Genomic DNA, 17,184 nt, shown 5'->3' with positions numbered 1-17,184 from the left:
GAATACTATTCAGCCATAAAAAGAATGAAATAATGCCATTTGCAGCAAATGAATGTTCCTGGAGAATGTCATTCTAAGTGAAGTAAGCCAGAAAGAGAAAGAAAAATACCATATGAGATCGCTCACATGTGGAATTAAAAAAAAAAAAGAACATAAATACAAAACAGAAACAGACTCATAGACATAGAATACAAACTTGTGGTTGCCAAGGGGGCAGGGGGTGGGAAGGGACAGACTGGGATTTCAAAATTTGTAGATACTGACAGGCATATGTAGACTAGATAAACAAGATTATACTGTATAGCACAGAGAAATATATACAAGATCTTGTGGTATCTCACAGCAAAAAAAAAAAAAATGTGACATGAATACATTTATGTTCATGTATAACTGAAAAATTGTGCTCTACACTGGAATTTGACACAACATTGTAAAATGACTATAACTCAATAAAATAAATAAATAAATAAAAATAAACACACAGCATACAAAAAAAAAAAGAAAAAAGGAAAAAGAAAAAGAAAACAAAGAAAGGGTTCTGAGGGAAATGCAACATATGAAATCAGGAATCTTTCTTTCCATGTAATTTATAAAGCTTTTGTTTTTTGGATCTTTCTTATCTCCTGATACTTGTTTTCTCTTCACCAGGCAAGGAAACCCAATTTTGCCTATTAAGAATGCCATCTGCCTCTCTGAAAAAAGATAGACAGGGTAGGGAGTGGTGATGAGGGGAAATATGGGAGATTAAAAATCTTTAAGTTTGAAGAAGAGGGAAAATGAAAACTGAAAAAAATAAATTTAATTGTCAGTTTCTTCCTCAAACATCACTTCAGGTTACGAGATAATTTGCAATAAAGACCATTTTTTTTTTTTTACAAACCTAATTCATATCATCATTCTAGACTCTGATGTGTCCCTCTTCCATTTATTGGTCAATAAAGAGATTCATCTCACCCAGAATCCAGTCATTTAAAATGAGTCACAATACATGACTCAAGATTAAATAGCAACAGTATATTTCATCATATTAAATTTAATGTTTCCTTCAAGATTGGCTTGTAGGTTAGTTTCTCCCCCAATCCCAGGCAGCTCAAGATTTTTGTTATACTCTATCTGTTGCATGATTACTCTGCTGCCTCTGTGTGTGTGTGTGTGTGTGTGTGTGTGTGAATAAAATATAATGTGTACACACACAGTGTTTGAATAGTGCTATAATTATAAGCAGAAGTTTAAAGAAAATATTGATTTCACCAATTCACCAAGGAAAAGACAAACTAACTAAAACAAATACCATATTACAGAATAATCTGACTTTCATTTTTAAAATCCAGTAAGTTTTACTCAAATTTTATAAATTTAACTCAGCCATTCCTCATATGCTAGGAGTTGAAATCTCCCTCATACATTTGAAATATTTATCATAGATGTCAAACATTACACAGAGATTTATGGTGAAACTAATACTGTGGATCAAATATAAGTGGCTGCTCCCCAATTGCATTTGACAGCATTTCTTTTAGTGGTTTCTGAAGAATCTTAACAACAGGTTTGCCTAAGTCAGAGTCTTTCTTGCCCCAGTTACTATAGGAGACATTTCTATGGCCATTTGTGGTGTTCAAGATAGGCAGACTTGAATTCATATTCTTTAACTTTGCTGGGTCATCAAGTATGCTCACTGATAAATTAATCCTTGTTCACCTATATTAATCAGCCCCAAAGCAAATCCTTTAACGGTTCTTCATTTCTTCCAGTCAAAGATGAAAGGCTCACAATCTTAGATCTTGCATTCATAGCCTTTCTCCACTGGTCCCAATTTACCCTTCTACCACATCCCTTCTGTGCTGGTCTCGCTTGCCTATTCATTGTTCCCCAAATGTACCCCGTACCTTTCTACCTTCAGGCATTGATGCAAGTTGTTCTTACCTGGAATATTTTCTTCCTTTTGCTTAACAAACCCAAGCCTACTCATTCTTTTTTGTAAAATTTGTATATTTTAATTAAACAAAATAATGCACGACTACATTCTCTTTAGGAAAGTATTCAAACAATATGGAAGTATATGTACAGCAAAAACTGAAAGTCCTTGTGAATTTTAGCCCTTCCCTCCCCTCCCCCACCACCTGCTGACCACACTCCCTCCTCCCATTTTGCTGGTATCTTTCCAACAATTTCTCTCTGCATTTAATATACACATATAGTTTTTGTTTGCTTCATTTTTAGATAAGTGGATTCAAACTACTCTGTTCTGTAGCTAGCTTCCTCCTCTTTAAGACCTATATAAAATCTCCTGTTCCCTGAAGGCCCCCCACCCCCACCCCACTGCTTTAGCATCCTCCTTGGTCTCTCATTACTCTGCTTTGAACTTTTAATTCTTGGTACCCATGGCACTCTATTGGCTTCTCATCCATCTCTTTATGGCATCGACTGTTTAAACTATATTATGTGTGAGTCTTATCACTGGAATGTAAAGTCTTTGAGGGCAGGAACTTATCTTCATCTTTTGTGGTGTTTAGAACTGTATTAGGCACAAAGTATGTATTCAAAACTATTTTATTGAGGTAAGTGAACTTCAGGGTCCCCATTTCCTGACCTAAGTGAGAAAGCTCCGCTTAAGTGGAGAGAAAAGTAAAAAATGTACTGTAATGAAGTACTTTACAGTTTTAATGGTCTCTCCTAAGAATTCTCCTAATCTGTTCTACATGATGGGTTGGCAGATTTCTACGAATCAACTGAGAAGCCCAGTAACTTTGTGAGAAGTCAGAGACCCCAGGCGAACTATTCCTTCTCTGATACCTCAGACCAAGGACAGCTCCACCAGTTAAAACACTCTTACAGCAAAGGGGCGTTTACAGCACAGGCTGATAGGGGAAGGAGTTGTGAGGGAAGCACAGACTAAGGAAAACACACTCTCTCAGACTTACGGTTTTAAAATTTCAACTCTCACTGGACCACTTCTCCACTGGAATTACTCACTGGCATAACAGCCACAACAATTCAAAAAGCCTTTCACTCCTCCTTTTAACATAAAAGCTGTAAAGTCACACTTGACACTTCCTTTTAAAAATGTTATTCTCTCAGCTCACAGAGAAGGCGAAATAACTAGTAAAACATAGCTTCTGTTTCATTTTAAAACACTGTCTCTTCAACAAGTTACTTAATACCTTTGTGCCTCAGTTCCTTTATCTATAAAATGGATATAACAATAGTGCCTACTTTATTGGATACTGAGCATTAAAATGAGATAATCAAGTACAATAGGTAGCAAAGTCTGGCTTATAGTACGTTCTCAAAAATATTCGCTATGATGAGGATGATCATGTTATGACTTCTAACATCTATGTCAGGAGTTTCCTACAAGGAACTTCAGCCAAAGAAGGCAGACAAGAATACTGCTGAGATATGATAGTGGTGAACATTATGAGTGACATGTCTTGGAAAATTCTTTTCAACTCCTTCACTCTCATTACAACAAATTTGCTTAGAATCTTTATAAAACTGACTGTTGCTTGAAATAAATGGGTTATTAAATGGAAAATCTCTTTTTGTTAAAATTTCCTCTGAAATAGCATTAGTCATAACTGGATTTTACATTCCTTTTGACATCTTATATATCTTCTATTAATAGTCTCAATTCTTTAGTCCAAATAACCAGTTGAAAACATGTAACTTAATATTTAATAACTAAGGATTTGTTTTATCAAAAAAAGTTGCTCTTGGTTCCAAAGGAGAGCTTCTAAGTCCTTCAGTGGAGGCTGTTAATGAAGACAGGTAAAATTATTTCAGTTAATAAGTAAATACTTAGAATACTGCAGATATCCAAAATATTTAAAATACTTCAAATTGATAATTTCAAGGTCTCTAATAGTTATTGAGACACTGTGGAATACAGTGAGAAAATCTAAAGCGATGAGCTGGTTAATTCAGACACAAAGGCACTCGTCATCAATTAATTGAGAGTTTCAGGTTGAAATACTCAATTATTCAATTGCTTACTTCACCTGGGCAATGTCTACATAATAAATTAACCTAGTCTATCTTCATAATTAACATGTGTTCATCAGTGTAAAGGCTAAGGGTATAGGGCTTGAGACCAGAAAGATTCCAACTTGGTAACCTCCTAGATGCGTGAGCTTGGGCAAGTTGTTTAGCTTAAGCCTCAGTTTTTTCATTCCTAAAATACAAGTAACATTTATTTTGCTGATTTATAAGGATAAACTGAGGTAATACATATAAGGAGCTTACCTGACACTTAGTAGGTAGATATTGTATTATTTCTTTTTTTAACCACTTCAGTGTCTAAGCTGTGATAGTAAAACAAGTAAATACACACTGTATCAGATGGTGATAAGCACTGTGTAGAAAAGCAAAGTAAGAACCTTAAATGTCTACCAGTGGGGGAAGAGGTAGCTAAAATAAGAAAAAAAGGAAGGAAACATGGATAAGGAGGCTTAGCCTCACTCCGTGCATGTAAGTATCAAGAGGCACAGGGCAGACTGTGTTCTTTCTGCCGCTGTTGTTTCATGATTGTGACCATCACAACCAGGAGGACACAGTCTGAAATCATGCAGGCAAGTGGAGGAGTGGAAGCAGTCAGGAGTGAGGAGGTGGGGGAGCTAAGAAACTCAGAGTAACCGCTGATACCTGACCACGCAGTCCAGAGGATGAGCTCACTTGTACCAGCTCAGTTTCTTTTGATCGTTAAAAAATGATTATTTTAAAAAATAACATAGCCACATTACAGAAAGGATATAACCTAAATACAGAAAATCTGAAAGATTTAGAAAAAAAAATAAGCCTATAATCCCATTAGCCTAATGTATTTAATATCTGCACTTGGGTTCATTTCCTCATAGTCTTTTTTCGTTTGCATATTTAAAGATAGCTGAAATCATACTGTATACAATTGTGGCTCCTGTTCTCTTAAATATAACATTTCGTAAGCATTTTCCTTGTTGCTAACCAGCTTTTTATAACTATTCTTTTTTTTATAACTATTCTTTTAACAGTGAATAATATATCATTAAGTAAATGAACAGTAATTTACTTAATTTAACTCTCTTCTTATATTGTTAGATGTTTAGAATTTTTCCAATTTCTTGATATTACAAATATTATATCAATATGTATTTTCCTGTATATCTTGTTTTTCATAGTTTAGATTATCTTCTTAGAATTGATTTTCAGAATTTCCAAAACATAAAATGTTCCAGGACATCACCATTTTATGACTCTTCATATTTACTGCCAAATTGCTTTTTTCAAAGGGATTATATCAATTTACAGTCCCCAAGATGGTGGGGAAGAGAAACAAACCTCACTGCAACCCTTGAAAACACTGGATTATTTCATTATTAATCTGATTTTACTGCTTCAGTTTGCAGGCTGTGATGTAAACCAGTAAATACATAGTATATCAGAGGGTGATAAGTGGTTTGGTGAACAGCAAAGTGGGGAGAGAGAAAGTGCCAAAGAGGGGAGAAAGGTTGGTGGTTGCTGTTTTGTATAGGATGATCAGGAAAAGTCTTTCTAAAAAGGTGGTATTTAAGTAAAAGCTAAGAAAGTGAGGGAGTAAGATATGAGAATGGTCTGAGGAAAGAGGATTTCAGGCAGAGAAAACACCAAGAAAGGCTCTAAGTATTGGAGGAACAGCAAGAGGGCTAGTGCGGCTCCCATATACAGAGAATAGGGGGTCATGGAAGGAGATGAGATCAAAGGGAAAATAGGCAGCTAGGATACATATGGCTTTGTCCCACATTGTGAGGATTCCCACCCCCACCCCACCCCCAAGTAGGAAAGGGAGGCATTGAAGGGTTTTGGGAAGAGGTGAGTCAGGAACTGACTTGTGTTTTGTATGATTAGCTGATTGGTTCAGAATGGATTAAATATGCTCAAAATCAAACAGCACTTTCCCAGCAAACCTCCTCATTCTCAGCATCTCCATCAATGCTCTCACCCATCAATGCTCTCACTCATCAATGCTCTCACTCATCAGTGCTCAAAACCACAGTCATCTTTTGCATCTCAAAACTAGTCATCAACAACCCCTGTCAATTTTCCCTCCAAAATGTCTCTTGCATCTGCCTTCTCTAGCCACCATTCCCAGTACCAGAACCCTACAATGACCGTTTTCTAACTGATCCCCCAGCCTTCTTTTTTTTCTGCTCACCACTCATGCTACTCAGTGCCATCAGAGCAATAATTCTAGCAAAGCTGATCATTCATGGGTCTGCTCTTTATCTTTGCGGCCCCTTCGCCACCAAGTAAGGTCCAAATTCTTCAGAATGGAATTCAAGCTCTACCACAATCTGATTCTAATCTAGTGGTCAAAGTTTATCTACCATTATTATTCAGAATCAACTGTGCTTTCCTGTCTAACAAGTTTCCTGAACCAGCTCTGCATTTCCTTACCATACACCTTTGCTTACATTATCTTCCCTCTCCCTCCTCCCACCCCTCCCCAACCTCTCCATACCTTCTGTTTAGAACACCTTTCCTTTCCAGCCCCACCCAGAAATCCTACTCATAGTTCCAGGACCACCCCAACCATCACTTTCTTCACCCCGATCTTCTTGGCTGGAATTATGCTTATTTCCTCTGTGCTCCCATAAATTCTACTCCATTACCCATACATTCTATATCATATTATACCATAGTTTTGTGAATATGCTTTCTTTCCTACTAGATGATAAGTTCCTTGAGGATCCATGTCTTGCTTATTCTTGTAACGCCTACAGCTTATAAAATGCCTTGAACCTACTAGATATCCAGTAAATACCTGTGGAACTTAGATTCTTTAAGGCCTTGTTGCTAATTTGTTGTTGAAACAGAACTAGAATTCAGGTCATGTGATTCCCAGCTCCATATACCTTCCCCAATACCATTCTATCTTTCTGACTTCTTTCTGTGGCTCATTGTCATCCCATCTGAAGTACATTTGAAACAGCTAAGGAATTTTAAGGAAGGATGACTAAACAAAAAACAAATGCTGAAATTTATTTTTCATGTAGCTATTTAAGCCAAAGTGAACCTAATTTAAGGGCACTAAAATTTTGACTCTGAATTAAAAAATAAAAATTTAAAAAACATGGTATTTATAGGTCTAGAAACTTTTTGCTACTTAGCATTTGATTTTTGAGCTGAACTTAATCTTTTAGGAGTCAAATTGCTATGTTTCTTGGTATGCTGTAAACCTGTAGATTGGGGAAAAAAGAAAAAAAAAATGTGTGTGATTTTGCTTAACAGCAGGCAGCAATTTCTAGATCCTAAGAACATGAAAGGGTTTAAACATTTGGGATGAGACCCTGAGACAAAGCGTAGTTCCCAATTCTCCCAATTCTCCCCTGGCCTTCCCATCTTGGAAAAATAGCTCAAGGAGCTAGTGTTCTAAACTGGGATTCCCCTTTGATATTTTAAATTAAATAAGTAAATTATACTCATGATACATGTTATACATGAGTATATATAAAATGAGAATAAAACTGTTATAATATTTACAATATAGCAATAGCTAGTCTTAGTATGCACATATGAAAATTATTTTTGAGTGATGAACACTGATGCCTTAGGAAAAGCAAGATCTGACTGAGTTAAAACACATATTTTAGAGAATGACTTAAAGTAGTGGGGCGAGGGGGAGAAAAGGAATGACTTTCTCTCCTAAACTGTTTTGCTGCCTTCTCTTCATTGCAACTTAGAAAAGAGCAGCATTGCTGTAAAGAATGTCCCATTGAGGTTTTCACAAATTCAAATGAAATGGGATGAAATTAAAGCCTTACATTTTACAGGGAAAAAGAATGAAATGGAAGCACTCGTTCATCTCCCTCTGCTCTATCTCCCTCTGAGCATTACAGCAGTGACTGACCTGTGGATCTGACGTGAATTGTAATGTGGGATCATAGAAATGAAAGTAACCTCTGAAGTAGTTTCATCTACCTTCCATCTTTGGCAAGTAAGCCCCAAACTGTTACAAAGAGTTAGTATTTCAGAAACTTTCCCCTAGGCAATTTTCCCCAAATCCAACCTACATTCTACCTTACAGGATGGCAGGAACAATTTTTCTTGTGCGCTACAGTGGAGACGTGAAAACAGCTTTTTGCCATAGCTAATCATCATAACCATTTCTGCATCACATGGGTTATTTTTCTGGACTATGGGGAGACAGCCTAGAATAATAGGTAAGAATTCAGGCTTAGAGACAGACAGATTTGTGCTTAAGCCACAGCTGTATCATCACAGGCAATTTACTTAAGTTTCTCTAAGCCTCAATTTCCTCACCCATAATGTAGGGATGATAATACAGTCCAGCTGATCAAATTACTGTGAAGAATAGTCTAGAATAAGTGCTAGAATAAATCCAATAGAAATATAATGCAAGCCACAAATGTGAGTCGCATATGTAATGTAAAATTTTCTCGTAGCCCCATTAAGAAACATAAAAAGAAACAGGTGAAATTAATTTTAGTAATATATGTTACTCAACATATCCAAAACATCATTTCAACACGTAAAAAATATTAGTGAGATATTTTATGTTCTCTTTTTGGTACTAAGTCATCAAAATCCAATGTGTATTTTACACATATGGTTTGTTTCAACTCAAACTAACAACATTTAAGCACTTAATAAGCCACCTGTGGCCAGTGGTTACTGTAGTGGAGAGTCCAGGTTTTGACAAAAGCTATAAAGCATTTAGCATTATGCTAGGTGTGTAGTGAATGCTAAAAGGTTGGGGCTGCTATTATTTTTCTTAATATTATTCTTAGAGAACTCTGTAATCTTCTCAAAGCCTTCACTTCTCCAGACTGACCCTAGCTATGATGCTCTTAGGAGTACCTGGGGAGACTGGGTTACTCAAGCCAAGCACTTCAGTTACTTCAAAGGCAACTTCCTCATGGCTAATCCCCATCTATCATATGGAGGGGGTCACAAAAAGTGGCATCTGCATGGAGAATGACCTTCAATACTGACACATTAAACCCCAAGAAGTAGGCACCACCACTAATCTGCTACCTTCTCATACAAATAGTACAGGATAGGACATCTGCTAAAGCAACCACTTGTTCCTATGATTTTCCCCTTGTAAGTAGTGAGGTGCTATGCAGTACATTGTACTCAAAAGTTGATTTGCTAAGTTAAACATACAGTTAGAATATGATCCAGCAATTTCAGTGGTATAACCAAGAAAATTATAAGACTTATGTCTGTACAAAAACTTGTAAACAAATGTACACAGCAGCATTATTCATAATGGCAAAGAAGTGGAAACAACCCAGATGTCCATCAACTGATGAATGGATAAACAAAATGTGATAAATCCATACAATGGAATATTATTCAGTAATGAAAAGAAATGAAGTACTAATTCATGCTACAGCATGGACAAACCTTGAAACCACGTTGCTCAGTGAAAGAAGTCAGACACAAAAGGCCACATATTGTGTGATTCCATTTATGTGAAATATCCACCATGGGCAAATCCATAGAGAGAAAAAACAGATTCTTGGTTTCCAAGGGCTAGGGAGAGGGGAGAATTGAGAGTGACTGCTAACAGGTATAGAGTTTCTGTCCGGAGTGATGGAAATATTTTGGAATCAGATAATGGCAATGGTTGTACATCACTGTGAATATACTAAAAACCACTGAATCGCTAAAAAAAGAAAGTTGATTTGTTGTCCGAGGGAAGCATGGTCAGATACACAGTACTGCCAGAGCCCCAGAATAGAGAAGTATTTGTAAGACTTTAAAAATAGAAGAGATCACCCATGTCCAAAATATTATTTGATAGGATATCATTTTTAACTACAGCATGCATAATATCAAGCCCTTCTCACCTTTTCATAAATGTAAATTGTTTTACATTTTAACATTAAGCATATTAACTACTAAGAGGGCACAAACTTCAAGGACACACGCATATACATAAACATAAATGCATGTAAATGTGTCAGAACCTTCTGAAAGACTGTACCTGTCATTCTTTTGTTTGGAGCTCTCCCACCACTCCCATCTCACCCTCAGGATGGCCCCACACCCCCCAGTGCCACCTGCCTACTGTGTGGCAGCAGAGTACAACAGTGGCATGGGCCAGACACAGCCAGACAGCCCCAGTTAAAGTCCAGGTCTCACTGCTCACTAGCTCTGTGACTTTGAGCACCCTTCCTAACTTTTCTGTGGCTCAGTTTCCCTTTACAACAGGGATGATAAGAGTGCCCAGGCTTGTTGCAAGGATTAACAGAATTAACATATAAAGTACTTAACAAGAATGCCTGGCCTGTATACTACTCAAAGCAATCTACAGATTTAATGTGATCCCTATCAAATTACCCAGGACATTTTTTCACAGAACTAGAATAAATAATTCTAAAATTTATATGAAATCAAAAAAGACCCAGAATTGCCAAAGTAATACTGAGGAAAAACAACAAAGCTAGAGGCATAACCCTCCCAGACTTCAGACACGCTACAAAGCTGCTGTAATCACAACAGCACAGTATTGGCACAAAACAGACAAAATGGCACAAAATGGATCAATGAAACAGAAAAGAGAGCTCAGAAAGAAACTGACACACCTACGGTCAATTAATCTTCAACAAAGGAGGCAAAAATATACAATGAAGAAAAAGTCTTTCTGACAAGTGGTATTGGGAAAGCTGGACAGCCATATGTAAATCAATAAAATTAGAATGCTCCCTCGCACCATACACAAAAATAAACTCAAAATGGCTTAAGACTTAAACATAAGACAAGACACTATAAACCTCCTAGAAGGGAACACAGGTAAAACATTCTCTAATATAAACTGTGGCAATGTTCTCCTAGGGCAGTCTACCGAGGCAATAGAAATAAAAGCAAAAATAAATAAATGGGACCTATTTGAACTTATAAGCTTTTGCACAGCAAAGGAAGTAATAAACAAAATGAAAAGATAACCTACAGAATGGGAGAAAATATTTGCAAATGATGTGACTGACATGGGTTTAATTTCCAGAATATACAAACAGCTCATAAAACTCAATAAAAAGAAACAAACAACCCAATCCAAAAATGGGCAGAAGACCTAAACAAACATTTCTCCAATGAAGAAATAGCCAATAGGCACATGAAAAAATGCTCAATATTCTAATTATCAGAGAAATGCAAATCAAAACTACAATGAGGTTATCACCTCACACTGGTCAGAATGGCCATCATTAAAAAGTTCACAAATGATAAGTGCTGGAGAGGGTGTGAAGAAAAGGGACTCTTCCTATGCTGTTGGTAGAAATGTAGTTTGGTGCAGCCATTATGGAAAACATTATGGAGAATCCTTAAAGAACTGAAAATAGATTTACCCTGTGATCCAGCAATCCCACTCCTGGGCATATATCCAGAGGGAACTCTAATTTGAAAAGATACATGCATCCCAATGTTCATAGCGGCACTGTTTACAATAGCCAAGACATGGAAACAAATATCCAACCACAGATGACTGGATAAAGAAGATGTGGTATATATACACAATGGAGTACTACTCAGCTGTAAAAAAAAGAATAAAATAATGCCATTTGTAGCAACATGGATGGACCTGGAGATTGTCATACTAAGTGAAGTAAGCCAGAAAGAGAAAAATACCATATGATATCACTTATATGTGGAATCTTAAAAAAATGGACACAAATGATCTTATTGACAAAACAGAGACAGACTCACAGACATAGAAAACAAACTTATGGTTACCACGGGGGAAGTGGGGTAGGGAGGGATAAATTGGGAGTTCAGGATTTGCAGATACTGACTACTATATATAAAACAGATAAACAACAAGGTCCTACTGTATAGCATTGAGAACTATATTCAGTATATATGTAATAGCTTATAATGAAAAAGAATATGAAAAGAAATATGTATATATGTGTAAGTGAATCACTATGCTGTACATCAAAAATTAATACAACATTGTAAATCGACTATACTTCAATAAAAATTAATTTTGAAAAGTGTGCCTGGTCTGTGGTAGATGCTTTATAAGTATTTTATAAATAAAAATAAATAAGTATTCTAAAATCCGTCCCCACAGCATGCCAGCCTTGCTTAAACATGCTTCCCCTCTGTCTGGAACACCCCACGATAGCTCCTCCCCTCTTTTCTTTCAGTACTTCATTCAAATATCATGTCAGCAACCCTGATCACTCTATCCTTGTCCCTTGCTTGTTTCTGTTTGTAGCACTGATCACTTTCTAAAATTCAATACGATAATTTGCTTTTGTATCTTTTTTGTGGTCCATCAACTCCTAATGGAATGCAGGAATCTTACCTGTTTGCTCTTCAGCCCTAAGCATCTAGGACAGTGTCTGCTGCAGAGAAGGCGCTCTACCATGTTTTCTGAATGAACGAAGGGACAATAGTTACTTCGGGGCAGTGGCCCTGGGGATGGGAATGAGGTATACTTTTCCTGAACACTTCTTTCACCATTTTATATTTTACCACGTGCTTATGTTCTTTTCATAACAATGAAAAGTGAGAAATAAAATACTGGAAATAAAAGAGGATGTGAACCCATAGCAAAAAAAGTAAGACTTCAGGCATCCATGACCAGAGGAGAATTCCACAGGAAAGTGTAAGGTTGCTCCTGCAAATCACCTCTAGACTTTAGCCCTGTGTAGAAAGTGGAATCACACCTCAGAAATGGCACACAGCGCTAACCTTGAAGCACAGCATGTACACAGGTTAGCAGAAAGTCTTAATAAGATCTTTTGTATTGTGCAATATGTGTTCTGTACCTATGGGTACAATGAGAAATTTTTCCATGACCAAAGGCCTGTTTCCAGGCACAGTAAACAGATGCATTTGCTGAAGGTTATTTGCCCTCTTCCACCCCTGCACCCCTGCCTGCACTGGACAGGCAGGTGGCCACAGTGCATGGGATCCCTTGGGCAGCGACAGACAGTCTGTCTCCACAGCCTGCGAATAGTGGTCTTCCTCATTCCCTCAGGCCTTCTGGAAACCCGATAAGGTTACAGGATCCCACATAAGAGTTGGACTTCAAGTGAACTGTTCTGTAAACTTATCCCAATCAGTTGGAGGTAAAACTGTCTTCAGGGTCCCCCGACTTCTCTATTCCATTTCTCCCTTTCCTCCCCCTGTGTTACCACCTCTCTGCTCTCTCCTATCAGGAGAAAAACAACTGATGAGTCATTAGCTTCTTGAATAATGTGTTACCTCTACCATGAAGTTTTGTATTTAAAAAGTAGTCAAGAGGGAAGAAATAATGATGATGATGTTCATAACGATATTAATAATACAATGATGATGATGTTAATGAGAGCTGATGATAGCAGATATTGCTTATTGAATATTACTGTTAGCCAGATATTCTGCTAAAAAGTGGATACAATTTACATCATTTAGTCCTCCAATAATCCAATGAGGTAGGTATTGTCATACCCACATTATAGATGAGGAATGAAAAGTCACATAATTAGTAAATGGCAGACAGAGAGTTTAGAAGAACTATCTAAAATTGTTTGCTCTAAGGAATTTCTACATATTATTCAAATGAATGGATTCTAAGGTGGAAACTTGACCCTGTAGGGAGGGAGCTGAGGAGAGTCAATGACAGCACCCTGCAATAGCAATGAAATTGACCTTTGAGGCTTGAAACTGCAAACTATTCACTGTATCTATGACTGCCTGGGTTCAAATCCTAACCCTGACACTCAAGATTACCTGAGGCAAGTCACATAATCTCTATGCTTAAGATACTTGTCAGAATTCAATAAGATGCGGGGGAGGGTATAGGTCAAGTGGTAGAGCACATGCTTAGCATACACAAGGTCCTGGGTTCAATCCCCAGTACCTCCTCCAAAAATTAATTAAAAAAAAAAAAAGAATTCAATGAGATAATGTCAATGAAGTGCTTGCAATAGTATGAGTATATATATATGCACATACATGGAATTCCGATGGTGTATATTTTGATTGCTATACATTCCTGCAAGTGGAATAGTTTATTTCTAGCTTTCAAATAACAGAAGTGCTTGTTTACCTGATTTTATAATGTAGTTGTTGGTCTATCTTCTTCAGGCTTTTTCTTGAAAACATAGCATAATAATAGAATCTCAAAGGGAGATACCTCAAGTACCATTTCCCTAACACAACAATTATTTTTATCTTTGCATATTGCCTTCAAGTTTTGCTAATTCTGAGAAGCTACATGGAGAGGGAACTATATTGAATTAAATTTCGATTTTTATTTTGCTGTCACAAATTAGCTGTATGACCTCAGGGAAGTTACATAATTGCCCTTTGCCTTAGTTTCCCAAAGTATAAAGTGAAGAGATCAGACTAGATGGTCTTTAAGATCCTTCTAGCTCCAACAGTGTATGCTTTTATAATCCATAATCTACTTTCATTTTTGCTTTCATGGTTCATATGGTATTATTTATACAAAGTACATGTAAGTAATGTTTGCAAAGTTACTTAACTTTCCAAACTATGTCTGGGAAATAAGGCTTTGCATCTAATGAGTTCTGCAAAGGTAAGGTATGACTGAAACTCCCAGGAATTTCAAAAGTAGCTACCAAATTACCAAAAAGCTATAAAAATTAGTATCTTAATACATTCATTAAACGTATGTTTGCAACTGAAGTATATAGGCCATTCCACATATTAATGTGTAAGTAAGACGTTTAGTTTGATAAGGCCATTCTAATCTTTGTTGATACATAGTTATTAATTCATAATGTTAATTTTAAAATATGACATCAGTGTAGTTTTTCCATGTGGTATTCTTTTTTTTCTTTTTCTTTCCTTTTCTTTTATTTCTTTCCTTTATTGAAATATAGCCATGTGATATGCTTAATTTTTAAAGTTTCTCTAGAAGAAAATCAAAGAGGGGAAAACAAAGAAAAAAATAGGATTGACTCTGACTTAGATCGTATTGGCAGAAACACGTCATTATAAACGTCTCCAAGTATTAATGGGATGAAGCAGCCACTCTCCTGCACTGCTGCTTGGTGTGTAACCTGGTGTAACCTTTCTAGAGGCGATTTGACAATACTAATCAAGCTTAAATACGCTCCTACCCTCTGGCCAGGTAATTGCACTTACAGGAATTTGTACTAAAGAAATAACAAGTGCAAAAGGCTTTACTGCATAGTTATATATACCTATAAACAACTGAAACCAATCTAAATGTCCAGAAATAGAAGAATGGCTAAATAACTGATATTACACATATATTCAAGGTATGTATATATGACTATATGTAATTATGATATATATATATATATATATATATACACACACACATATGTGCATAGACATTTTTTTCTGCCTCAGCCAGATCATAATACAGATACCAGGGCTGCTCATTGCTACTGGCTTAATCACTGTTTCCAGGTCTTTTCAGTGAACAGAGGAGCTGGGAATATGTCTATGTATAAACACATGGATCATAAGTTTATATCACTGACTTTCAATTCAAATTCGGAACTACAGGGTTTTTATCCAACCTCTTCTCTTTTACATCTATATCTCCTTCTTTTCATGCTGAGAGTCTTGATTCTCAAGGACACCGAGTGTGGTAGAATTAGAATATCCCATAATTAATATTTACTTATTCCATATTACTCAGAATACCAATGTTGACATTACCACCAATAATTCAATCACCAAAACCTGATAAAAGTGTTTTTGTAATTCATTTTGTCCTTAGAGTATATCCTACTAGGGAAATGTAGTCAAATTACTGTGTCTTAAAGTTGTTTGAAACAGTGCTCTGTATGCCAGCAACTGGATACAGTTAGGCTTTTCAAAAGTTAGAAATTATGTATTAAAAATTAATATTTTTATAACGATGTAAAATATTTAAAATATTCCAAAGTCAAATCTACAAAATGAGGTAAATTCAAAAAAATCTAGCTTCTATCCTCATCCCTTCCATTTTATTCCCTTCCCTCTCTTACAGGTAACTAATATTTTGTGCCATTTATCCTTCCATTGTTTGTTTTTCAATATAAGAGAATATATACGTATACATATATGTGTGTGTATGTATATATGCATGTGTATATATGTATGTAAATATACATTTATATTCATTTTTACATAATGGCAGCATCCTAGATTGAGTTTTCTCCCCCTTGCTATTTTACTTACAATATATCCTAGCTATTAACCCATTGAAATATTTCCTAAAGATCCCTAATACCATTTTATAAGTGCGAAGAATTCCATTGTGTGATTATACCATACTTTGTTCAATCAGTCCTCTATTAATGGACACTTGGGTTGTTTCCAGGCTTTTGATATTATAAATAATTTCTATCTTATGGTTTTATATTATATTTATATATACTCATCTTAAACATAACTAGATCTGAACTGTGTGGAATTCTACAAGATGAGCCTAGACCATCTTATTATACCAACTAGCTGAAGCACGATCAAAGACTACTAGGGTCATGTCAAAAGTCAGGAGCCAAACTGAAGATGCTAACACAGGCCAAATAAGGGATAATTTAAGTCTTAATAAGCATAATAAATGTGTTGAAACAAATTAAATGTTTCAATTAATAAGTCTGAATGACAATTAAAAACAAAAAAACATAAAAAGCAAAAAGCACAAAACATCTATTTGGCCAGTATTGGCACATGCCAGAAAATCAACTCAAGGAATAATAGGATTAAAATATCACGATTTTGAATCCTTAAGAAACAAATGATTCCAGGTAATATTATAAAAGAAGAGATCACAGGGAAATATACACAAAATGTTATGATAACTCACAGAGGAAAAAATGTGACAATGAGTGTGTATATGTCCATGAATGACTGAAAAATTGTGCTGAACACTGGAATTTGACACAACATTGTAAAATGATTATGGATCAATAAAAAATGTTAAAAAAAAAAAAGAAGAGATCATTACACATTATGCATCTCCTAATGGCAAAACACATCATTACCTATGAAGTAGTCTTGCAAAAAAAAATCTGAATCTGTTAAACCTGTAGATAGTTGCAGGAAATACAGAGGACAGAGAAGCATGTGAAACTATACATTGGGGATGCAATGAGAAAAATCCTAGGTTGTGGGCAAGTTCTATAGGACAAAACTTAGTTTCTTTAACAAATAAATCGCAAGAAAAAAAATTAAGTGGAAACCCATATATATTTAACAAGACTTAACAGACATGTCAACCAG

General features: G+C 36.0%; 1 protein-coding gene and 1 long non-coding RNA gene across 4 annotated transcripts in view; one reads left to right on the top strand and one right to left on the bottom strand.

The window, feature by feature from the left end:
- The window catches only part of LOC116664801, a 109,232-nt gene extending 98,622 nt beyond the window's left edge, over nt 1-10,610 (top strand). The window contains exon 4 of the long non-coding RNA XR_004321258.1: nt 7,785-10,610. This is a non-coding gene — a long non-coding RNA (uncharacterized LOC116664801). The remainder of the gene's footprint in view (nt 1-7,784) is intronic.
- Nucleotides 1-17,184, bottom strand: part of MKLN1 (muskelin 1) — a 320,903-nt gene that overhangs the window by 276,741 nt on the left and 26,978 nt on the right. The gene's annotated exons all lie outside the window — the stretch shown is intronic.

This window comes from Camelus ferus, chromosome 7 (assembly GCF_009834535.1).
Source record: "Camelus ferus isolate YT-003-E chromosome 7, BCGSAC_Cfer_1.0, whole genome shotgun sequence".
NCBI classification, from domain to species: domain Eukaryota; kingdom Metazoa; phylum Chordata; class Mammalia; order Artiodactyla; family Camelidae; genus Camelus; species Camelus ferus.
This window is presented reverse-complemented; position numbering and strand designations above follow the sequence as displayed.